This window comes from Gopherus flavomarginatus, chromosome 2 (genome assembly GCF_025201925.1).
Source record: "Gopherus flavomarginatus isolate rGopFla2 chromosome 2, rGopFla2.mat.asm, whole genome shotgun sequence".
In the NCBI taxonomy this organism is placed as follows: Eukaryota; Metazoa; Chordata; order Testudines; family Testudinidae; genus Gopherus; species Gopherus flavomarginatus.
In genome coordinates this window covers 124,815,842-124,838,522 of record NC_066618.1, presented here as the reverse complement: position 1 = coordinate 124,838,522, position 22,681 = coordinate 124,815,842, and positions in this window count along the sequence as shown.

Genomic DNA, 22,681 nt, shown 5'->3' with positions numbered 1-22,681 from the left:
CCATTTAATGAATACAAGAGACAAGCCAAGAAGCGCTGAGTAGACACTGAATAGGACTAAACTATGTACAGAATAGTTTTTTGCCTTTTGTTTCATAATCAATTTTATTTATATAACCCTTTTGCTGATTTTTAAAGTGTTACATAAACAGGACAAGTGAAATATTATCATGTAAAGCAACCATAAACACATGAAAAGACCTAGGTTTACAATTTATGATTAAAACTCTACTATCTACACAATATACATAGACATACAATGTAAAAACTTAAATATCTTAGAAACAGTAACCAATCAGTTGTTTTAATTGTCATATTTGAAGTCAGCACATCAAAATACATAATAAATATCACATTTTATCTCTGAAGCAGACGACTTCTCAAAAATTGTAGACCAGTGTAATCATAAGAACCTCAAGCATATTAATTTGCACTCTTACGGCCTCTTAACTACATGTGTGTAAATAAAGAGTGAGTAAGGAAAAGACAAGTTGCTTAACTTTGATCTCATTTCTCCAATTATTAAAAGGGACAAAAGTATTTATTTGTCTAAGTTATATATCTGCTGAGTTCTGATTATTAACATATTGTGGCCTGAAAGTGCCCCACCTGTACAGAGAATGGAATAAAAGGCAAGGTCCTCTCCTGGATCAATAACTGGTTAAAAGCCAGGAAACAAAGGGTAGGAATAAAACCATCAGTTTTGACAGTGGAGAAATGTAAATAGCAGCAAGGCTTTGGACAGAGCCCAGAGCTAGAGCGCAGAGCAGCTCTGGAGCAGTGGAGCTGCAGGTTTTTGCCTGGAGCTGGAGCGGAGCCGGAGCACAGCTCCAAAGCCCTGAATAGCAGGGTCCCCCCCAGGGATCTCAAAAAATGGCTAAACATTGAGGTGGCAAAGTTTGCAGATGATAGTTAGTTCAAAGAAGACTGTGAAGAGCTACAGAGGGATCTCACAAAACTCAGTGACGGCACAAAATGACAGATCAAATTCAATGTTAATAAATGCAGGAGGGATATTACAAAAGTCTGTAAAATCATGAATGATGTAGAAAAAGTGAATAAGGAAGTGTTATTTACCCCTTCACATAAAAGAAGAACCAGGTGTCACCCACTGAAATGAATCAGCGGCAGGTTTAAAACAAAAAAGAGGTAGTAGTTCTTCACACAACACACAGGTAACTTGTGGAACTCAATGCCAGGGGATGTTGTGAAGGCCAAAAGTATAATTGGGTTCAAAAGAGAAAGAATTAAATAAGTTCATGGAGGATAGGTCCATCAATGGCTATTAGACAATATGGTCAGGGATGCAACGTTATAGTCTGAGTGTCCCTAAGCCTCTAACTGCTAGATGCTGGGACTATACAACTGGGGGTGGATCACTTGATAATTGCCCTGTTCTGTTCATTACCTCTGAAGCATCTGGCATTGGACACTGTCAGAAGACAGGATATTGGGCTAGATAGACTATTTATCTGACTCAGTAAGGCCATTCTTGTGTTCTTGTAACGTGTCATGGTTAAGAGGCTACAGACAAGCTTCATTCAACTATTTATTTGTTGTTGTTTCAGAATTTTCTATACAAGAAGTATACACTTGTGTGTGCTGAGGATCTTGCAAGTCTACCTAAGTATGGTGGGGAAGTGGCTGAAGAGGTCAAATTTTCAGCAACTTCTGTGGTAGTCCTTTCTTAAAAATAAGGGGAAAATATATATTTGGATTTTTTTGTACTGAGAAAAAATGTAAGTGTATTTTTATCACTCTTTGTTAACTGAAAAACAGCTAATGGGATTTTCCTTAAGTTTCAACTCCCTTCCATCTTCTCTTCCCACACAAAGGAACACAAGAAATCTTTTGTGGGACTTTAATCTTGGAAAATTTTAGCCCAAAGGTGATTTGTTTGGAAAGTTATAACATTGTGAAAAAGAATTATAACTAAAACAGTTTTACACATGACCAAGACTTATAAGGTTTATATTTTAGAAGTCTTGATGCAGAAGAGATGCTCATTGTGTGAACTAGATGGAGAACAGTATATGAAATGTTATATAAAATAAAAAAATGAAACCCCTGGTAAAATAAAGTATAAATACATACAATAAATAAAATAAAGTACTGAGAAAAGGCAAGAACTAAGATCCTGAGGCTGCAAACATCTATGCAGATCTATAACTTTATTCACATGAGTTGTACTATTGAGTTCAATGGATGACTGGCACCTAGATTAGTCTAGTCCTGGGTTTGAGCAGCCACACTGAAAAACTGATCACTGGTGCTTTACTCGCCTTTGTGTTGATAGGACTTCTGGGGTCACATTCCATGATTCTTTTTACTTCAGTAAGCTGAGCCACTTTATGATTCTTTCCCAGTGAACTCTGGCAGAATTTGTCTGTCTTCCTGGGCACTCAGGAGGAATTGTGGGACGGCATTGGAGGACTATCTGCATTTGAGTTATTTAGCCTACATCCTCACTGCAAAGTGAGTTACAAGTCTAAGTGAAGTACAACCCAGGCTCTAACCTATACCCCGCTCTAGCCTGGGTTTGAAAGCACAATTAAACTTGTGTGAGAGAGTTTTGTGCGTCAATGGAGGCAACATCTGAGTTAACTTGGCAACGAAGCTGTACTCTAGGGTATGCACTTCAATGTTTGCCCGTTTGGGGATTATGTTGGTAAGGATGAGGAAAAATGAGAAGGCTCGATCTTACAGTCCCTACTCCAGAAAATTTCTCATTGACTTCAGTGGAAATTTTGTCTAAATAACAAATGCAATATGGGGCTCAAAAAGATGGTGATATTGCTTATTACTTTGAATTTCCTACTTTTTGTTGTTGTCTTTCAAAGTTTAGTATACTTTATTTTTATCTGAAATAAAAGTCAAACTGTATAATCAAGTTTATTTGGGCTTGCCTTTAAAAAACAATTATTTATTTGAGAGATTAGAATAAAATCCCCCAAAGAGTTCAATTCATATATAGCCAGTTCTACATATGGGTTTTGTTTTGTTTTGTAAGTGGGCTGTCATTCTCCTCTTATCTTCTGAAATCTCTCTAATCACACACAGTTGTTGTCCATCTTTCCTGTGGGCTCATCTCCAGAGGAAGGCTCCTGCAAGCCTAGCTAGGGAATTTTGGTATTAAATTCAAACCCGAGTTTGCAAATAGTCCAAAGTTTGAATGTCATACCATAATGGATTGACGATATTTTTTCTGTACTGCTTATTCCCATCCACAACTCAACATCCAGGCCACAATACCAGTATGCTAAAAAAAATCCTTATTTCTTTTTCTTTAATATATCCTGCTACATCCTGGAAGCCACATGTTTATACAAATATTCCACTTCACTCTCTCCTTTGTTTTGATAAATTACTTTTTTAAATTGCACCCATTTCTCCCTATGCAAGCATCATTTGTTTTCTTTCCCTTGCTCATATTGGACCCTCAGTACAGGTGCCCACAATGATACATGCTAGTAGAAACACAGTGCGAACACCAGTGCAGATCTCTCCTGCTGTACATCAGTTGTATTGGCAGTTGATCTAGTGGTATGCATTTGTTTAATGATGCATGGTTGATTTAACCTTCTAGACTGTCCCTCCCTGAGGAACATGAGCTTTATCCTGGAAATTGAGTCATGTCAGAGTAACATGTTAATTATTATTGTAGTAATAACTCTCAACCCATAGTAGAGAGCATTTTGTTGCTATTCAGTAACATAGTGTATAAATGTTACAAGCATTGCAATGCATTCTCTTACTGCAGAAAAAAATCCTTTTTAATCATTAGTGTAATTACAGTGAAGTTAAAGAAATCAAATTGCAGTCTTTTAAACCTGGGATCCATATCTTTGTCCCTTGCATGGTTGGAATCATCAATGAAATAGAGGATCATTTCCAAATAATACAAATAATAATTATAACAGAATTTCCTTGACCAGATATGAACCCAAACTTACAGGTAGGAAAGATATCTCTGGATAAATCTTATTTACTTTGTAGATCTTAATTAGAAACACATAGATTTACAGTAGCTAGTCTGGTAATATTTAACTGTAAATAAAAACTGTGACCTTTGCGCACCAATAGGGATATGGAATTGATGATATTGTATTAAGCAATGGCATAAGAGCACACTTATGTTGATGAAGTATGAAAAGGTTGTCTCATTGTTGTCCTAATATCAGTTAACATCAGCAGCAAACTGTGAACATCCAAATCAATAACAAGGAATTTAAATTAGACAGAATTTACAGTTAAAGATATTTAATTGATTAATTTTGTAGTTTGCCTCAAATTGGTTTTATTGTGCTTCAGATTTTTCTTTTGTTTTGCCTGCATGATTGCTTGCTATTGTAATGGATAGCTTCTGTGTTCTTAACACTAGGGCACATTTCCAAAACAGTTGTCTTTTCCAAAAGAGTAATTCCACGTGTGCTTTTTTTAATATTTATTTGTATTTTCTGGCAACTTACAAAGCTGATAGTTTGAATAGTAACATAAAATAGAAAAATCTTTTGAAAACAATAAGTTGTCAAGAAAGTCTCAGCACTATTAGGAGAACAGAGTTTGAGCTGAATGCAAATGTTTTGCTGTTTGCCCTCCTTTACATCTAACCCAGGCATTGTGGACTTAAAGATTACAGAACATAAAAATCTAAATAAAAGGTTGACTACTTCTGTGAGCCTCTTTGAGTTTGATATATTTTCTAATCAGGTTTTTAAACAAACGTTTTTGTGATACATTAATATTACTGCTTGTGGTTATGATGAAAGCTCGGTGTAAAAAGAACTTCAAAGGCAAGGATTCAATATGAATTTCTCAGACTTAAATATTGTTGATAATCTTTGTCTAAGACACCAGACTGAAACACTTGTGTTATTAAAACTGTTCTGCACTGACCTTTCTCAAGATTTTTTGAGGCTGGATGCTTCAACATACCATACCTGCAACTGTATTGACTGGAATATTTTGCCTGTCAGGATTAAGTTAATGTTGTTATCTTTGGCTGTAATGGGTTTTTAGCCTGCTGTTGCCTGCCTGCAAAGGCAACTGTAAATTACTTTACAGTAAGACATAATGATTTGCTAAGTCTCTTGATAGGTTCTTTAGTCAGATTTAGTGTAAAATGTAAGAGTGAAAAAGTTTTAGGGAAGTGAAGTTCTGTATTGTAGCTAACGTTTCCAGAACCTACTGTGTCTAATATGCCAGTAGAATTTGGTTTATTCACTGAAAATTACAGCAATCTTCAAAGCAGGGACAAAGTATGGAAAAAAATGTCTCTTTCAGTTAAGGAGTAAGAAAAGTATTAGTTTTTCAGTTTTATTATGAAAATTGATAGATGCTTTTAGGTCTTATGTAAAATTATTCCTTTCTTTCTGATTCAGTTCTGATTTGCAGTGATCAGAAGAATGGCTGTTTGGCCTTTAGTATGTGAAATGAGCTGGTAGTCTCAATCCAATGTCAAGACAAATATCCAAAAGATTATGCAATTACAGTGGGTACTAATTGATATGCTCTCTTCAGTTTTAGCAGAGAAGCCTAGGAGTGCATGGATATAGATCTTAACTAGCCACTTGCTTTCAATAGTAAATGTATCCCTCAGGTGTGAGTGAGGACCAACTGGCAGAGCAGTGTGGAGAAGCTACCATTACTGCTATTCCTGCTGTACTTGTTTGCTTGCTGAAAGATAACTGCAGTTCCTCAGGCCATCACGAGAGCACCTTTCATGAGTCCACTCATGGTGATATCCTTCACATTAAAAAAATACTTCCTACCCCGTTTTGGGGAGGATACCCAAGACCTGAATGACTTCTGCCCTCATGTGATATTCCAGTATTAAATTTTATTATGAAAAAAAATTCTAAATTATTAAAATGTCACAAGAAGAGGAAAAGAAAAAATATTAAATACATAAAATGAGGCTGTAAATTAGAAGGTTTGTAGCCATCAGAGGAGTGAGGCTCTGGAACAGTCTCCTATAGGAATTGTGGGGGCAAACAGTTTTATGATATTAGTTTGTCAAGAAATGCATACTGTGACGTTACATCCAATATTCTTCACAGAAATATTGTTATGATATGAATCTGGCATAACTAAGATATATTTTATGCAAGATGGGTTATGTGAGATAGTATTGAAAAGGTTATGATTTACTGAATGTGTTTATCCAATTTGTATGCATATATCATTTCTGTATCTAAAGTTAGGAATACTGTCTATGTGACAATTACAACTGTATGCATATGTGTTTGGGAAACGCCCACCAGACAGTAAGCAATCAGCCTTAATGGGCCATTAGGAAAAGACAATGAGTCTTCGAAGATGTGGATCCCCCATCTTCCCTGGAGTTCCTTCCTGTGGACCTCGCAAATAAACCTTGTCTGATGGTTGCCCTGACACTGCAAGGTCATGTGATAATGTAACCTGGTACAAAATATTACCTTACACACTGCTGGTACTTTTCTACTGGAAACAAAGGCTTCAATTTAAATTCTATTTAAGGCTGGGAAGCAAGGCAATCATGACTCTCCTCCATTGCCTGCCCAGGAAGGAAAACTGCTAAACACACCTGAAGAGGAAGGCATGGTTGAGTCCAGATTTAGACAGAGGTCCAGTCTGTAAAGGGAAATAACTGGAACTCTAAGCTACAGAAATGCTGCAACTTGCCTAAAACAACATTTAGGATGAGAAATTACATTTTGTAACCTGTTTTTGAGTGTATTAAGCTTATTTTGTGTGTTTTGTTTTATTTGCTCAGTAATCTGCTTTGTTCTGTTTGCTATCCCTTATAATCACTTAAAATTTACCTTTTGTAATTAGTAAACTTATTTCTTGTTCGTAACATAACCCAGTTTGAGCATTCATATCTGGAGAAGGGGGGCAAGAAGCTGGGCATATCTCTTTCCACATTGAAGGAGAGGGCGATTTTTATGAGCTTGTGCTGTGCAGATTTTTCTATACAGCACAAGACAATATTATTTTGAGTTTACTCCCCAAAGGGTGTGCACACATAAGTGCTGGGTGAATCCCCGAGCTGATTCCTGACACGCAGAGCTGATCTCAGTGTCTCTGTGTTCATTTGTGACTGAGTGTGTCTCTACCTGTGTGTGTGCTGGAGAAGGCTTGAGGGCCTAGCACAGCTAGGATAGGATGAGGAAACCCAGACTGGTGGAACAGGTGGAACCAGTGGGATCCCAGTACATCAGGTGGCATCCTGCATGCGGGGAAGGGGGGGGGTCCAACCTGTCACACATATCTCATTCTACTCCCAGCACCAGGAGTAGCAACAAGAAACAAACTTTGTGGGAGAACATTAGTGAATCAAACACAGATATTGACTTCAGTTGAGGTGAAAAATGGTTACCTACCTTTCCATAACTGTTCTTTGAGATGTGTTGCACATGTCCATTCCACTGTGGGTGTATGGGTGTCTTGAACACAACTGTTGGAGACTTTTTTCCCTCAGTAGTACCTGTTGGGCTGGGTTGAGTGCCACCTGTCACCATGCACCTTTGTGAGCTAGTATAAGAGGGTGGGGCCATCCCTGACCCTCCTCAGTTCCTTCATACCAGATAGACTCTGAAAGAGATGGGAAGGCAGATGTGTCATGGAATAGACATGTGCAACACATCTCAAAAACAACAGTTACAGAAAGGTAAGTAACCTTTTTTTTGTTCTTTGAACAATTGCACATGTCCATTCCACTGTTAGTGACTCAGCAGCAAACATACATGGAGGCGGTATGACATTACCAAGGGAACAATATGGACTGTTGAACAAATGTGTCCCCTTAAGTCTGTAGCCTGAGGTGCCTTTTTCACTACTTTGCTGTAAGAACACCCACTCCTGGCCTGTTCACACAGCCTTCAGCATGCAAAATCATTACCAGCTATGTTACATAAATGTTCTGGCCAGCCACTCAGGAATTACATATAGCGCAACACCTGCAAATTCCTAGTCGCAACCTTGTCTCCTAGAAATGTGCATCTTGTACTGCTCAGTACCCTCCTGAACAATACAATATCACCAAAGGAAAATGATATGCACTAGCCTTATTATCCCAAATGGAGTTTCTCTCACATTTTACCCAAACACACTGGTTAAGATAAAAGAATAAGAGATGTTTATGAACTACAGAAAGATAGATTTTAAGTGATTACATATATTGATGCATAAAGTCAGGATTGGTTGCAAAAGAAATAAAAGATAAAATGCAAGCTAATACCTAAGTTAACATGGTAAGTGAACTTAAAAGCAAAAATGTTTTGTCTCACCAGATGTTCACAGCAGTTTATACTGGCTGAAAAGCCTTCCAGATGGGACCACCATTCCCCAACTTCGATGATGCTTTCTTTGTCTTTCGAGCATTGTAGCTGCTGTGAGCAGAGATGATGGAAAGGAGAGCTGAACTGGAGGACACTGATTCTCATTCTTATACTATTCTCCCCTCTTTGAGTATTATCCTCAGTTGGGGTGCAAGAGACAAGCAGTCTCTTTTGGATGTGAAGTGTGAACCATCCCTGTGATGGAATTTAAATTTATTATTTACACCTTCCCCCTGTCAGAGAACTGCTGCTTAAGCAGGTGATAGTCTTTTAACATCTGGCTGGGTGTTGGTCTATCCTTTCTTTCTGATAAACTGGCTTGGGCTTGTTTTTGTTAAACTTGGAGCATGTTACAGCAATGATACATAATAGAATCTTATAACTGTCGAAACACATATTTTGCCAGGACAATAATGTTCAGCAGATTATGACATTTCAAATGATATCTCACAAGCCATACCATGCCATACTTACTTCTGCACTGCTGCCGGTGGTTGCTCTGCCTTGAGAGCTGGGCTCTCAGCCAGCAGCTGCCACTCTCCAGCTGCTCAGCTCTGAAGACAGTGTCGCCACCAGCAGCTGCGCAGAAGTAAGTGTAGCAGTACCGCAACCCCCTCTACACTAATCTTGTGACCTCCCACACACGTACACAACTCCTTTTTTGGGTCAAGACCCCTACAATTACACCACCATGAAATTTCAGATTTAAATAGCTGAAATAATGAAATTTATAGTTTTTAACATCCTGATACTGTGAAATTGACCAAAATGGACCATGAATTTGGTAGATCCCTAAAAATAATAGTATAACTATCACAGGAGGGCCCAGATTCTATCGAAGACAACCTGTCCAAAGCTGGTGTTGTCTCTCAACTGAAGGGAAATGGCATGAGAAGCCCAAATGTAGACTGATGACTAAGTCACTACTTTACAAATGTATATGTTCAGCACTTGTGCCAATAAAGCCTCCGAAGTTGCCTGCACTTTATTTGAATGCACCAGTATTCTAGCTGGTGAAGTTATATTAAGCCAATTGGTAGTGTAAATGAATGCATGGAGAGTCCCAGGATGAGAATCTCTCAGTGATTCTAAGCTCTGTCTGTAATGGTAGTGAACAACTGTATGGAGGATCTAAAAGGACTTAATATGCTTCAGATAGAAAGCTAAACTCCCTTACATTTATATGAGTCTTTAGATCTTGAAACTTCCAGAGATCCTGAGTCAGCAGGGACCCCCAGCTGAGCTCCTCAAACCAGGGATGAAGTGTCTGTGACTGGTTGGTAATGGGGAGAGAAAGGTAACCCCCAACAAGCTTCCAGAGGGTCCATCCAGAGATGACAAATCTATTGGCATTTGAATAACTTTGTCCAAATATGTGATGAGTTGGGGCATACACTGATGCTAGCCATGTATGCAGCTTTCTGAGATGCATCCTGGCATGTTGAACTAAATAGATAGATGCTTGCCATATGACCCAGGAGTCTGAGGTATCTGTTTACTGTTGTGAGAGGGTTTGCTTTCAGTTTCAAACCGGGTTTGCAGTAGAAAGACACTTTTTGGGGTCTGAGATTCCCTCAATGAACCCTATTGTCCGTATCAGTTTCAGGACTGATTTATGCCAAATTCCTAGGAGTCCCAGGATCCCAGCACAGTGAATTTGTACATAATGGTGGATACCTCGGATAGGACTTTAGCCTTCAATCAACCTCTGATCAACCACTCATATAGGTATGGGAACAGATGGATATCTAATTTCAGTAGATGTGCTACTGACAATGTCATGTGTTTCATGAACACTCAAGGAGCAGCTGACAGTCCAAATGGAAGCACAGTAAACTGATAATGGCAACCATTCACGAATATGAGAAACTTCCAATGGTCATGGTGTGTTGAAACATGGAGGTAAATGCAGCATACTAGTCCCCCTATTCCAGGGAAGGTATAATTTAAGCTAGGTTTTTCATGTGGAACTTCATTTTATTCAGGAATTTGTTCAACTCTCTTAGCTCTAAAATATGCCTGAGATCAGTGATGAGCTGCCAAAATCTTAGGAACCAGTTCCTTACTGGGTCTTCAGCGGCACGGCTCCGGCGGGTGAAGGATCAGCCGCTGAAGATCCGATAGGGAACCTCCCGGTGAGTACACCCCCATCCATGTCTTGCCCCCAACTGTCCCCCTCAGAAACTGCAACCCATAACCTCCCCTGCTCCTTGTCCCCTGACCACTCCTTCCTGACACCCCCAAACCTAACTGCCCCCCAGTATCCCACCTCCTGCCCAACTGGCCCTGCTCCCTGCCTCCTGACTGCCCCGACCCCATCCACCAACACCCTGACAAACCCCCAGAACTCCAACGCGGTGCCTACCTAACCCCCCATCCCCTGACTGCCCCCCAAAAACCTCTGCCCCCTGTGCTCCCTGTCCCTGCCTTATCCAAACCCCCCCCCCCAGCCCTGGCCTCTTACCCTCGCCGAGGTCAGGCCAGAGCCGTGCCACGTGGCCAAAGTTGGGGCCTGGGACGGGGACAGGTCGGAGCTGGAGCCACGCGGCCAGAGCCGGAGTCAGGGCCTGGGACAGGGCCCAGCCCGGAGCTGTGCCTCGCAGCTGGAGTCGGGCTGGGTCGTGCGGTGCCTGGAGGTCTCCTCGTGCCCCGTCCCCGACTCAGCTCACCTGCAGGAAGCCCTGCTTCCCGGGAATCAGCGGGAAGCAGGGGAGGTGGAGGAGAAGCTGAGGGGGAGCGTCAGGGGAGGAGGGGGAGCTAGGTGAGCTGGGGCCGGGGGCAGAGCAGGGAGCTGCCACAGATTTTGTTAAATTTACAAGCTCTTTTAGAATCGGAACAACTGGTTCTAAAAAGGCTTCTAAATTTAACAACCGGTTCCTGCGAACTGGTGGGAACCGGCTCCAGCTCACCGCTGCCTGAGATTCCCTTTGGCTTTGGGGATAAGAAAGTAGCAGGAATAGAAGCCTTTCCCCTTGAGGTACCCTGAGACTTTCCCTGACCTCTGCCTGAAGAAAAGACTGGACCTCTTGTAGAAGGGCAATCTGATGAGAATGGTCCCTGAAGAGGGACAGGGAAGGGGAGTAGGGTATAAATGAACGATGTTCATTTTGTAAAAGCAGCAAAGAATTCTGTGGTACCTTATAGACTAACAGACGTTTTGGAGCATGAGCTATCGTGGGTGAATACCCACTTCGTCAGATGCATGACTACATACATGCATCTGACGAAGTGGGTATTCACCCACGATAGCTCATGCTCCAAAACGTCTGTTAGTCTATAAGGTGCCACAGGATTCTTTGCTGCTTTTACAGATCCAGACTAACACGGCTACCCCTCTGATACTTGATATTCATTTTATTGCAGGTAGGTTACAGTCCTTAATTAACTGGCTTTCCCTTTAAGCCTGAGACCAGTCTCCTCAGTTCAAGTCTTTGTCTTCCCAGCAGTCTTGTTGCTTCCAGGAGAAAAGTAAAAAAATGATGCCACTGTTCCTTATTTTCTGTTCTTAGTCCATATTGCTGGAAAGAAACTAGCCCAGGAATGCCTGGCAGGCCTTGCTAAGTCACAGGGTTGTGTGGTACTTCTTTTACAGAATTGCAAATCTCTTTACAACTCCCCTGATGAGTAATGCTCATTAATACCCGCCTGGGTGTGGATCACCTCCTTTGTTGTCACTGGAGAACTAGCAAACTTACAACCACCACCACCATACAGCAAAATCTCATAACTTCATACACAATAATGATATACATAGTTTGACCGAACAATGGGTTACAGCAGATATGACCTTTCCTTTGATATCTTAAGAATGTAATATGAAAAGCTAAACAGGAGTTTGAAGAACGGCTAGCCAAAAACTCAAAAGGTAATAACAAAATGTTTTTTAAGTACATCAGAAGCAGGAAGCCTGCTAAACAACCAGTGGGACTCCTGGATGATTGAGGTACAAAAGGAGCACTTAAAGATGATGAAATCATTGCAGAGAAACTAAATGAATTCTTTGCTTCAGTCTTCACGGCTGAGGATGTTAGGCAGATTCCCAAACCTGAGCTGTCCTTTGTAGATGACAAAGCTGAGGAACTGTCACAGATTGAAGTGACATTAGAGGAGGTTTTGGAATTAACTGATAAACTTAACAATAACAAGTCACTGGGACCAGATGGCATTCACCCAAGAGTTCTGAAAGAACTCAAATGTGAAATTGCTGAACTATTAACTATGGTTTGTAACCTGTCCTTTAAATCGGATTCTATACCTAATTACTGGAAGATAGCTAATGTAACATGAATATTTAAAAAGGGCTCTAACGGTGATCCTGGCAATTAAAGACCAGTAAATCTAATGTCAGTACTGGGCAAATGAGTTGAAACAATAGTAAAGAATAAAACTGTTAGACACATAGAAGAACATAAATTATTGGGCAATAGTCAACGTGGTTTCTGTAAAGCGAAATTGTGTCTTACTAATCTATTAGAGTTCTTTGAAGGGGTCAACAAACATGAGGACAAAGGGGATCCAGTGGACATAGTGTACTTAGATTTCCAGAAAGTCTTTGACAAGGTCCCTCCCCAAAGGCTCTTAACTAAATTAAGCTGTCGTGGGATAAGAGGGAAAATCCTTTCATGGATTGAGAACTGGTTAAAAAACAGGGAACAAAGGGTAGAAATAAATAGTTAATTTTCAGAATGGAGAGGGGTAACTAGTAGTGTTCCCCAAGGGTCAGTCCTAGAACCAATCCTATTCAACTTATTCGTAAATGATCTGGAGAAAGGGGTAAACAGTGAGGTGGCAAAATTTGCAGATGATACTAAACTGCTCAAGGTAGTTAAGATCAAAGTAGATTGTGAAGAACTTCAAAAAGATCTCACAAAACTAAGTGATTGGACAACAAAACGGCAAATGAAATTTAATGTGGATGTAATAGTTCCTCGCTCTCCTGCTCAGAAGGAGGCCGCTCAGGCTTGTCCTGTTGGGCCAGGACCAGAGTCTGCAAGACAGACAAGAGCCTCCAATAGGGCTGGGCTTTTGCCTGGGTTTGAGTGGCTCAAGCAGCCAGCCCTTAAACCAAGTCTATTCGGGCTGGCTTTCACCTGGGTGGAGCTCAGGCACCCAACAAATAAAACAGTCTCTCAGGGCTGGCTTTGGCCTGGGTGGGGCTCTGGCAACCAGCAAACCAAAAGAGCCTCTAGGTGAGCTGGGCCTTGACCTGAGGAAGCTCAGGCAGCCTGCAAGCAAAACAGTCTCCGGGCTGGGTTCAGCCAGCAAACAAACAGTCTTTCAGGGGAACTGGGTCCTGGGCTTGGAGAGGCACAGGCTACCAGCAAGCAACAGTCTCATGGCTGGCTTTGTCCTGGGCAGGCTTCAGGCAGCCAGCAAACAAACAGTCTTTCAGGGGTATGGTAAGGGAAGCTCTTTAAAGCTAGAGCCTCCTTTCACAGTGTAGAGGGTCAGCCACCCCGGGGTGGGGTAGCAGGGGGATGCGGGCCCACCCTACTCCACCACATCACATCACAGCCCAGGGCCCTGGCAGGGGCAGAATCGGCTGCCCCTGCGTCAATTGGGATCCAGCCGCAACACGCCTATTGGGCCACCCCTGGCTCTGCAGCCTGCTGCTTCGGGGATGCTCCTGGGCCACTTCCTGCCACCCCAGGGTTCAGTACCTTTAGCCTCCAGGCCTCTTCTGGCTCCTCGGGGTAGACGGCAGCAGGCACTCTGGGCCAATTCTTGTTGGCATCTGTGGATTGGGCCCCACCCTGTGACGGTTCCTCTCAGGGACGCAGCCAAACCAGCAGAGCATCCTTCCCCTCTGCAGGCTCTCCTCCAGCTGTGCTGCAGGGCCAGCCTTTCATACTTATGGCCATGCCCTTGTACTTCCGGTGAGAGGGGCGGGGTGATCTAGGCTCCACCCTCCAAGGGGAGTGTAATGGTCCCTCAGTCTCCCGCTTGGACGGAGGTCACTCGGCCTCGCTACAGTGGATAAATGTAAAGTAATGTTCATTGGAAAAAATAACGCCAACTATACAGCAATATGATGGGGACTAATTTAGCTACAACAAATCAGGAAAGAGAGCTTAGAGTCATTGTGGATAGTTCTCTGAAGATGTCCACACAGTGTGCAGCGGCAGTCAAAAAAGCAAACAGGGTGTTAGGAATCATTCAAAAAGGGATAGAGAATAAGATGGAGAATATATTATTGCCCTTATATAAATCCATTGTACACTCACATCTTGAATACTGCATATAGATGTGATCTCCTCATCTCAAAAAAGATACACTGGCCTTAGAAAAAGTTCAGAGAACGGCAAGTAAAATTATTAGGGGTTTGGAATGGGTCCCATATGAGGAGAGATTAAAGAGGCTAGGAGTTTTCAGCTTGGAAAAGAGGAGACTAAAGGGGGATATGATAGAGGTATATAAAATCCTGAGTGGTGTGGAGAAAGTGAATAAGGAAAAGTTAGTTACTTGTTCCCATAATGTAAGGACTAGAGGCTACCAAATGAAATTAATGGACAGCAGGTTTAAAACAAATAAAAGGACGTTCTTCTTCACACAGTGCACTGTCATCCTGTGGAACTCCTTTCCTGAGAGGGTTGTGAAGGCTAGGACTATAACAGGGTTTAAAAGAGAAATAGATAAAATAATGGAGGTTGAGTCCATTAATGACTATTAGCCAGGATGGGTAAGGAATGGTGTCCCTAGCCTCTGTTTGTCAGAGGATGGAGATGGATGGCAGGAGAGAGATCATTTGATCATTACCTGTTAGGTTCACTCCATCTGGGACACCTGGCATTGGTCACTGTTGGTAGACAGGATACTGGGCTAGACGGACCTTTGGTCTGAGCCAGTATGGCCATTCTTATGTTCTTATGTTCTTACATGGCATGCTTTGTATGAAATATCATAACCATATATGGATGATGAATATCTTAACCATATATGAATGATGAATATGGAGGTTACAGGGCACAACTCTGAAGTATGATGTGTCACAGGGGTTATATTTCCATCCTGGATAGGATACAGATGGGCTCACCTTTAATTACTTCCTGCCTGGCTCCCATCCCAGTACCCACCACCACAGGCTGAAGAGCAGCTCTGTGCATCCCACCAGACAGTGCTGGGGCAGGAGGAGGGTGACTTGGGGTAGCTGAACCAGGGAAGGGCACAGTCATGGGGAGGAGCCGTGCTGGTGGCTGCAGCAACAATCACTGCTACATTGCAACTTATCCAAGTCCAGGAGTGAAACTTTCTGCATCTTCCATGTGAAGGGCGGGTGGAAGTCACGCATCAGGGAGAGCCAGGTTGGGCAGGGGGCAGTGGGGGGTTGGTGGGGCTGGGCTGGGAACAGAGCAAGGGGGATACTCTGGATAACTAGGCTGGAATTGGGGAGAGCTGAGCTCAGGGAGTAGAGCCAGGCACAGGACTTTGGGGAGTAGGCTGCAGAGGAACCAGGCTGGGGATGGCTGTGGAGAGCCGGACTGGGAAGGTAAAAGAGTGGGGGGGGAGAGAAGTAGGCTCGGCTTGGGGGAAGGAGCCGAGCTGGGGACAGAGCAGGACACAGGACCACTGGAGGTAGAGCTGGGCTGAGGTGGGGAGGACTAGAACCTGGCTGAGGGGGCAGCAGCAGAGGTGGGCAGGAACGGTGGGAAATTGACAGAGGGATGGGGATTAGCTGGAACACAATGTCACAATGAATTTGGCTCAGGGAGATTAAATGATTTGCCTAAGGAAACCCAATGAATCAGTGGCACAGACAGAGATAGAACCCAGTGTGCTGCTCTAAACTTTACATAACATTATATTAAATGTTCCCTAATTTTAGGTATAAAGGGTCATATTTTTAAAGGAAACTCAGCTTGGCCTCCTTTTTCAGATTGTTGCATATGCAAATGTGTGTGCAGAATTGTGTGCACAGATGTAGAGTGTGACATTCCGTACCTTGGGGGAGCATGCTGGAATCCCCATATTTCTCATTTTTATATAATTGTGATCTTACATATATAGCAAGCCTTGTAAGGTATCAGGCAAAAGCTTATGATCTGCTGAAAGTCATTTCTTTATCCATATATGTATTTATTAATGTATATGAAGTTATGAGCATTATGCTGTATAGTTGTCACTAAGGGTATGGCTACATCTGGAATTTCAAAGCGCTGCCCCGGCAGCGCTGCGGGAGCGCTGCCGCGGCAGTGCTTTGAAGTGTGAGTGTAGTCAGAGCAGCAGCGCTGGGAGAGAGCTCTCCCAGCGCTGCATGTAAACCACATCCCTTACGGGTGTAGCGTGCAGCGCTGGGAGCCGCGCTCCCAGCGCTGCTGCCCTGATTACACTGACGCTTTACAGCGCTGTATCTTGCAGCGCCCAGGGGGGTGTTTTTTCACACCCCAGTTGCAGCGCTGTAAAGTGTGAGTGTAGCCAAGGCCTAAAATATGCTGTAAACTGGGGAATCAGCCAGATATTAGCTCCCCAGAGGCAACATCAAGGAAAATAACCAGCGCCTGGGTTGGGTGTCAAACAACCCATCAACCACCATTGTTCAGCAAGGCAGATACAATTTAATGACTCACCTGCATGAGGCCACACCAGGGGAATTGCTCAACCTTGCCTGGAGACTCAGCAATGCCCCCCAGACATGCCTGGATTTGTGCTCTCCAAGCACATGGACTGAAGGTATAAAACCAGATACAGGGGGCCGATGCTTGGCCTTTCTCCTTCACCCACCTACGCTGCAAGCAACAAAGACACTCTGAAGTCTCCAACTGAGGAGACTGGCACAGATTTCAAGGGTGAAATCTGCGTACTATGAACTGCAATATTCAGTATGGTGAGAAAAACTACTTAATCTAGATGTTGCCCTGTCTAATAGGGTTGAGAGTTTAGACTGTGTGCTTATATTTTGTTTTGTTTTGGTAAATAACTCAGACTTTTTGCCCATCACTTAAAATCTATCTTTTGTAGTCTTACTGTTTATCTTCACCAGTGAGTTTGTATGAAGTGTGTGGCAAATCTGCTCAGGTTTTGCAAAGGCTGGTGTATGTCCACCTTCCATTGATGAAGTGGTGAACCAGTTAATAAATCTGCATTGCTAGTCTTGAGCAGTGCAAGGCAGTATGTTTCTGGGGTACAGTGCTGGAAGCTGGGCAGAGGGAGAGGGGGATTTGGCTCTAATGCCTTTTTCTGTGTGATTCATGAGTGGTTCTGGGAGCATTCATGCAGTATAGCTGGGAGTAGGGTTCAACATGTGGTTGTGCTGAGTGGTAACAGTGCCTGGAGGGGTTTGCTGCTGGTCACTAGCAAGGCACTTTGAGAGACAGCCCAGGTTGGAGAGAGTTCATGGAGAACAGTGGTGCCACAGTCCCAGACTGCACCCCAGGGATCCCATCACATAGAGTGTTGGGGTTCTTTTAGGGATTGTCTTGTTTTGGCCTTCTTTTGAAATGGGATTAGCTTATTTTTTGGCTTATTTTGAAAGTTGGGTTACTTATTTACAGCATGAAAGTTGGTGGCTGAAGGAAAAAGGAGTGGAAGGAAGGCAGGATCAGTAAAGAAAGCTACCTTGCTGAGGTCAGAACATGTAGGAATAAAGTGAGGAAGGCTAAAAGCCACATTGAACTGGAACTTGCAAAGGGAATCAAAACCAATAGTAAAAGGTTCTACAGCCACATAAATAAGAAGAAAACAAAGAAAGAAGAAGTGGGGCCGCTATACACTGAGGATGGAATGGAGGTTAAGGATAACCTAGGCATGGCCCAACATCTAAACAAGTACTTTGCCTCGGTTTTTAATAAGACTAGTGAGGAACCTTGCGATGACGGAGGGATGATAAACGGGAATGTGGATATGGAAGTGGATATTACTGCAACTGAGGTAGAGGCCGTACTTGAACAGCTCGATGGGACGAAGTCGGAGGGCCCGGACAATCTCCACCCGAGGATATTAAAGGAACTGGCGCGTGAAATTGCGAGCCCGTTAGAGAGAATTTTTAAGCAATCGATAAACTCGGGGGTTGTGCCGTATGACTGGAGGATTGCTAATGTAGTTCCTATTTTTAAGAAAGGGAATAAGAGTGATCCGGGTAATTATAGGCCTGTTAGCTTGATGTCTGTAGTATGTAAGGTCTTGGAAAAAATTTTAAGGGAGAAAGTAGTTAAGGACATAGAGGTCAATGGTAATTGTGACGAATTGCAACACGGATTTACTAAAGGTAGATCGTGCCAAACCAATCTGATCTCCTTCTTTGAGAAGGTGACGGATTACTTAGATAAAGGAAATGCGGTAGATATAATTTACCTAGATTTCAGTAAGGCATTCGACACGGTTCCGCACACGGAGCTGTTAGTTAAATTGGAAAAGCTGGGAGTGAATATGAAAGTTGTAAGGTGGATAAGGAACTGGTTAAAGGGGAGACTCCAGAGGGTCGTATTGAAAGGTGAACTGTCGGACTGGAAGGAGGTCACCAGTGGAGTCCCTCAAGGATCGGTTTTGGGACCGATCTTATTTAACCATTTTATTACTGACCTTGGCACGAAGAGCGGGAATGTGCTAATAAAGTTTGCGGATGACACGAAGCTGGGGGGTATTGCTAACACGGAGAAGGACAGGGATACTATTCAGGAAGATCTGAATCACCTTGTAAACTGGAGTAATAGAAATAGGATGAAATACAATAGTGAAAAGTGCAAGGTCATGCATTTAGGAATTAATAATAAGAATTTTGGATATACGTTGGGGCCGCATCAGTTGGAAGCGACGGAGGAAGAGAAGGACCTTGGGGTACTGGTTGATAGCAGAATGACTATGAGTCGCCAATGTGATACGGCTGTTAAAAAAGCAAATGCGATTTTGGGATGCATCAGGCGGGGTATTTCCTGCAAGGATAAGGATGTGTTAGTACCGTTGTATACGGCGTTGGTGAGACCCCATCTGGAATACTGTGTGCAGTTCTGGTGTCCCATGTCCAAGAAGGATGAATTCAAACTGGAACAGGTTCAGAGACGGGCTACGAGGATGATCCGAGGAATGGAAAAACTGCCTTATGAAAGGAGACTCAAAGAGCTTGGCTTGTTTAGCCTGGCCAAAAGAAGGCTGAGGGGGGATATGCTCACCCTATATAAATATATCAAGGGGGTTAATGTTAGGGAGGGAGAGGAATTATTTAAGTTTAGTACTAATGTAGCCACGAGGACAAATGGGTATAAACTGGATATTAGGAAGTTTAGACTTGAAATTAGACGAAGGTTTCTGACCATTAGGGGAGTGAAGTTCTGGAATAGCCTTCCGAGGGAAGTAGTAGGGGCAAAAGACTTTCCTGGCTTTAAGACAAAGCTTGAGAAGTATATGGAGGAGATGTTATGATAGGATCGTTAATTTGGGGAATTGATCTTGAATTACCACCAGACAGATCTGCTCAATGGTCTGCGGCGAGATGTTGCATGCGATGGGTACTGAGTTGCTGCGGAGAATTCCTTCTTGGGTGCTAGCTGGTGACTCTTGCCCACATGCTCAGGGTTTAGCTGATCGCCATATTTGGGGTCGGGAAGGAATTTTCCTCCAGGGTGGATTGGCAGGTGCCCTGGAGGTTTTTCGCCTTCCCCTGCAGCGTGGGGCACGGGTCGCTTGCTGGTGGTGTCTCTGCAGCTTGAGGTCTTCAAACCATTTTTGAGGATTTCAATAACTCGGTCCTGGGATAGGGGTTGTTATAAAATTGGATGGGTGGGGTTCTGTGGCCTGCCTTGTGCAGGAGGTCAGACTAGATGATCAGATTGGTCCCTTCTGACCTATGAGTCTATGAGTCTATGAGTCTATAAGACTATAAAATTGTATTGAAATAAAAGGGAAATATTAGAGCTGGTAAGGAAATGGAATTTTTGTTCCATGAAAATTCTAACATTAAAAAAAGTTCTGATTTGTAATGAAAAGATGAAATTTTGAAACAAAAATTCAGAAAAGCTTTGATTCAGGATCATGAAAATATTTTGTTTTAATTCATTTAATTTTGTCTTTTGTATGATATCAAATATAATATCAAAATTTTAAATATATGTATTATTACATTACATAAAATATATTTACTATATTATAAAAGTCAAACTAAAATGAATTAAAATGAAAACACTGTTGAAATTAAGTGTATATGTAGTTACAGATAGTTGAATATCTTCTCTCCAGCTATATCTGAATCTCTTATTGATGGCAATAAGTTAATGAGTTTCAATGTGACAGTTTTTTTCTAAACCAACCTTCTGAATTGAGAATTTATAAATCAAGAAAAAAATCATATTGACCTATGAAAAGTCTTTTAAGAATTGGAAGTTTGTGTATGCAGACTGATTGCTTGCATCATGAATTTAAGGGAAATAATTCTTCATTACTGAAAGGACAATCAAGATGCAGCATTTACACAGAATATAAAACTTAATAATATTCCAGTGTTCCAGACCTCAGTCAAAAATATATAACAGAAAATTTAGAAAAAAAAGTCTAAATGTTCATGTTTTTGAACTCTTGGAGCTTCTGAGAGTTTGCTGCGTTTCATGCAAAACTTCTGTGTGAATGAAAAATGCTGTTGAAGGTGGATGTTAATCTGTGTTTTGTACTATCTGATGTTTGTGAAACTACCATGGAAACATTTCAGCTGGGTTGGTTACTTGGAGATAGATAGTTGATTTCACAAGCAATTTCTTTAGGTTCCCTGATTATATAAGCAGGGGGAAAGTAAATCCTAGGAAGAAATATGCTAACTCTGTAAGAGCTACGGGGTCTGCAGGGCAATCAGACCCAAGCAGACACCAGTTAAGGGGATGATGGATTGGGGTGGGAGACCGGGGTGGCGACAGAGGGTTTGTCTAACAGTCCAATGGGGGAGTAGGATCTCTGTAGTTTGAGTTTAGATAAGATGCATATTTTGGAAACTAACCTGATTCAAACTTCAAACATTTTGAGGTTCCATTGCCTCTACAGATATCTGTATTTTCCAGTGCAAAAGATGATGTACTGTGGGGCTAATGTAATGCAAAAACGTATATATAGTTTGACTATGTTAGCACTGGTATTTGCATATTTGCTTGGTTTTAGTTATTTCTTTCACTGGGACAAGAGTTATTTGTAGGAGAAAAGGCTTCCCAAATGCACAAAGAACCTACAAGCGTAAAATCTTCTACAGGCCATAAATACAAAAATGAAATGCAGAATCTAGTAGGAATTTGCCTTTTGTTTGCAAAATCAAAATAAATGGAAAAAAACCCACCCTGAAACTTTGCAAAACAAAAATTCTTGCCTCTTCCTATCTTTACACTGTACACTTAAATCTACCAAAATAACGAAGTCAGTAATATGCTCTCTGCATATAATCATCTTCACTTGGTTAGGAAGAGGAGGTTTGTATTTCATTATACTTTGTTTCTTTAATTTTCTATTACGTATCAGGACTTGGATCCTTGGCCCTCATGTTTCCTTTGTGCTGTTTCATTGACACAAAAGGGACTGGAAACTGCTTGTAAATTAGCCGTTGAGGATTACCCTAGCACTTAGCCCTTCACCAGCCCCTTCTTTCCCTCCTCATCATGGGGGGAATCCCTAGGCAGAGTAGGCGTATATCAGAGGTATACACGCATGTCAGGGGTGGATCGACTGCAGAATTAGAACAGGTTTGAGGCTTTTTCTGCCATGACCTGGAGGCCAATTCAGCCCCCAGAAGTCTTCAGATTTAGTGGAACAGAAAGGTGGCATAAAGCCTCCCTCCCTGAAGTGCTGAGTATTGCTCTGGTGCACCTGGAATCTACCCCATGATCTGCATCTGAAAAAAACAACTATCCTGCTCTGGAGAAGGTCAGTTTATCTTCAGCTCCTGTCCAGGTATAGTTCAGTACTTGCATAGATTTCATTCAGTAATGTTTTGGCAACACATTTATAAGTATGGGAAGGCATCCTGGTTGGAGACCAGGCAAGATGTCTTTCTGATCGCCTTCTTCTTGGCATCTCCCCCACCTCTCTTTTCCTGGGGAACCATAGTATTGGACAGCTACAGCATAACTAACTACACCTTTAGTGAGCATGTGCATCTGAGGTGCATCAGCAATGCCAGTTTTCAAAAATGGCTAGTAACCCACTTCCATTCAAAGTCTATTAATGTGAAATTTGCAAAAAAAAATCATATTTTCACTTGTTTCTGTGTAAACGGTAGCCACTGAATAACAACAGGGTAGAAATCAGAATTCTAAGAGTGTCAGATTATCCAAAAGTAAATGAAAGAAATTATGAGCAAAATATTGTTGGGTAAAATTACACAGTTCTGTCTGTATTTTAACCTCTGAATATAAATCAGACATTGACTAGTGTAAAGCTCTATTGACTTCATTGCAGTTA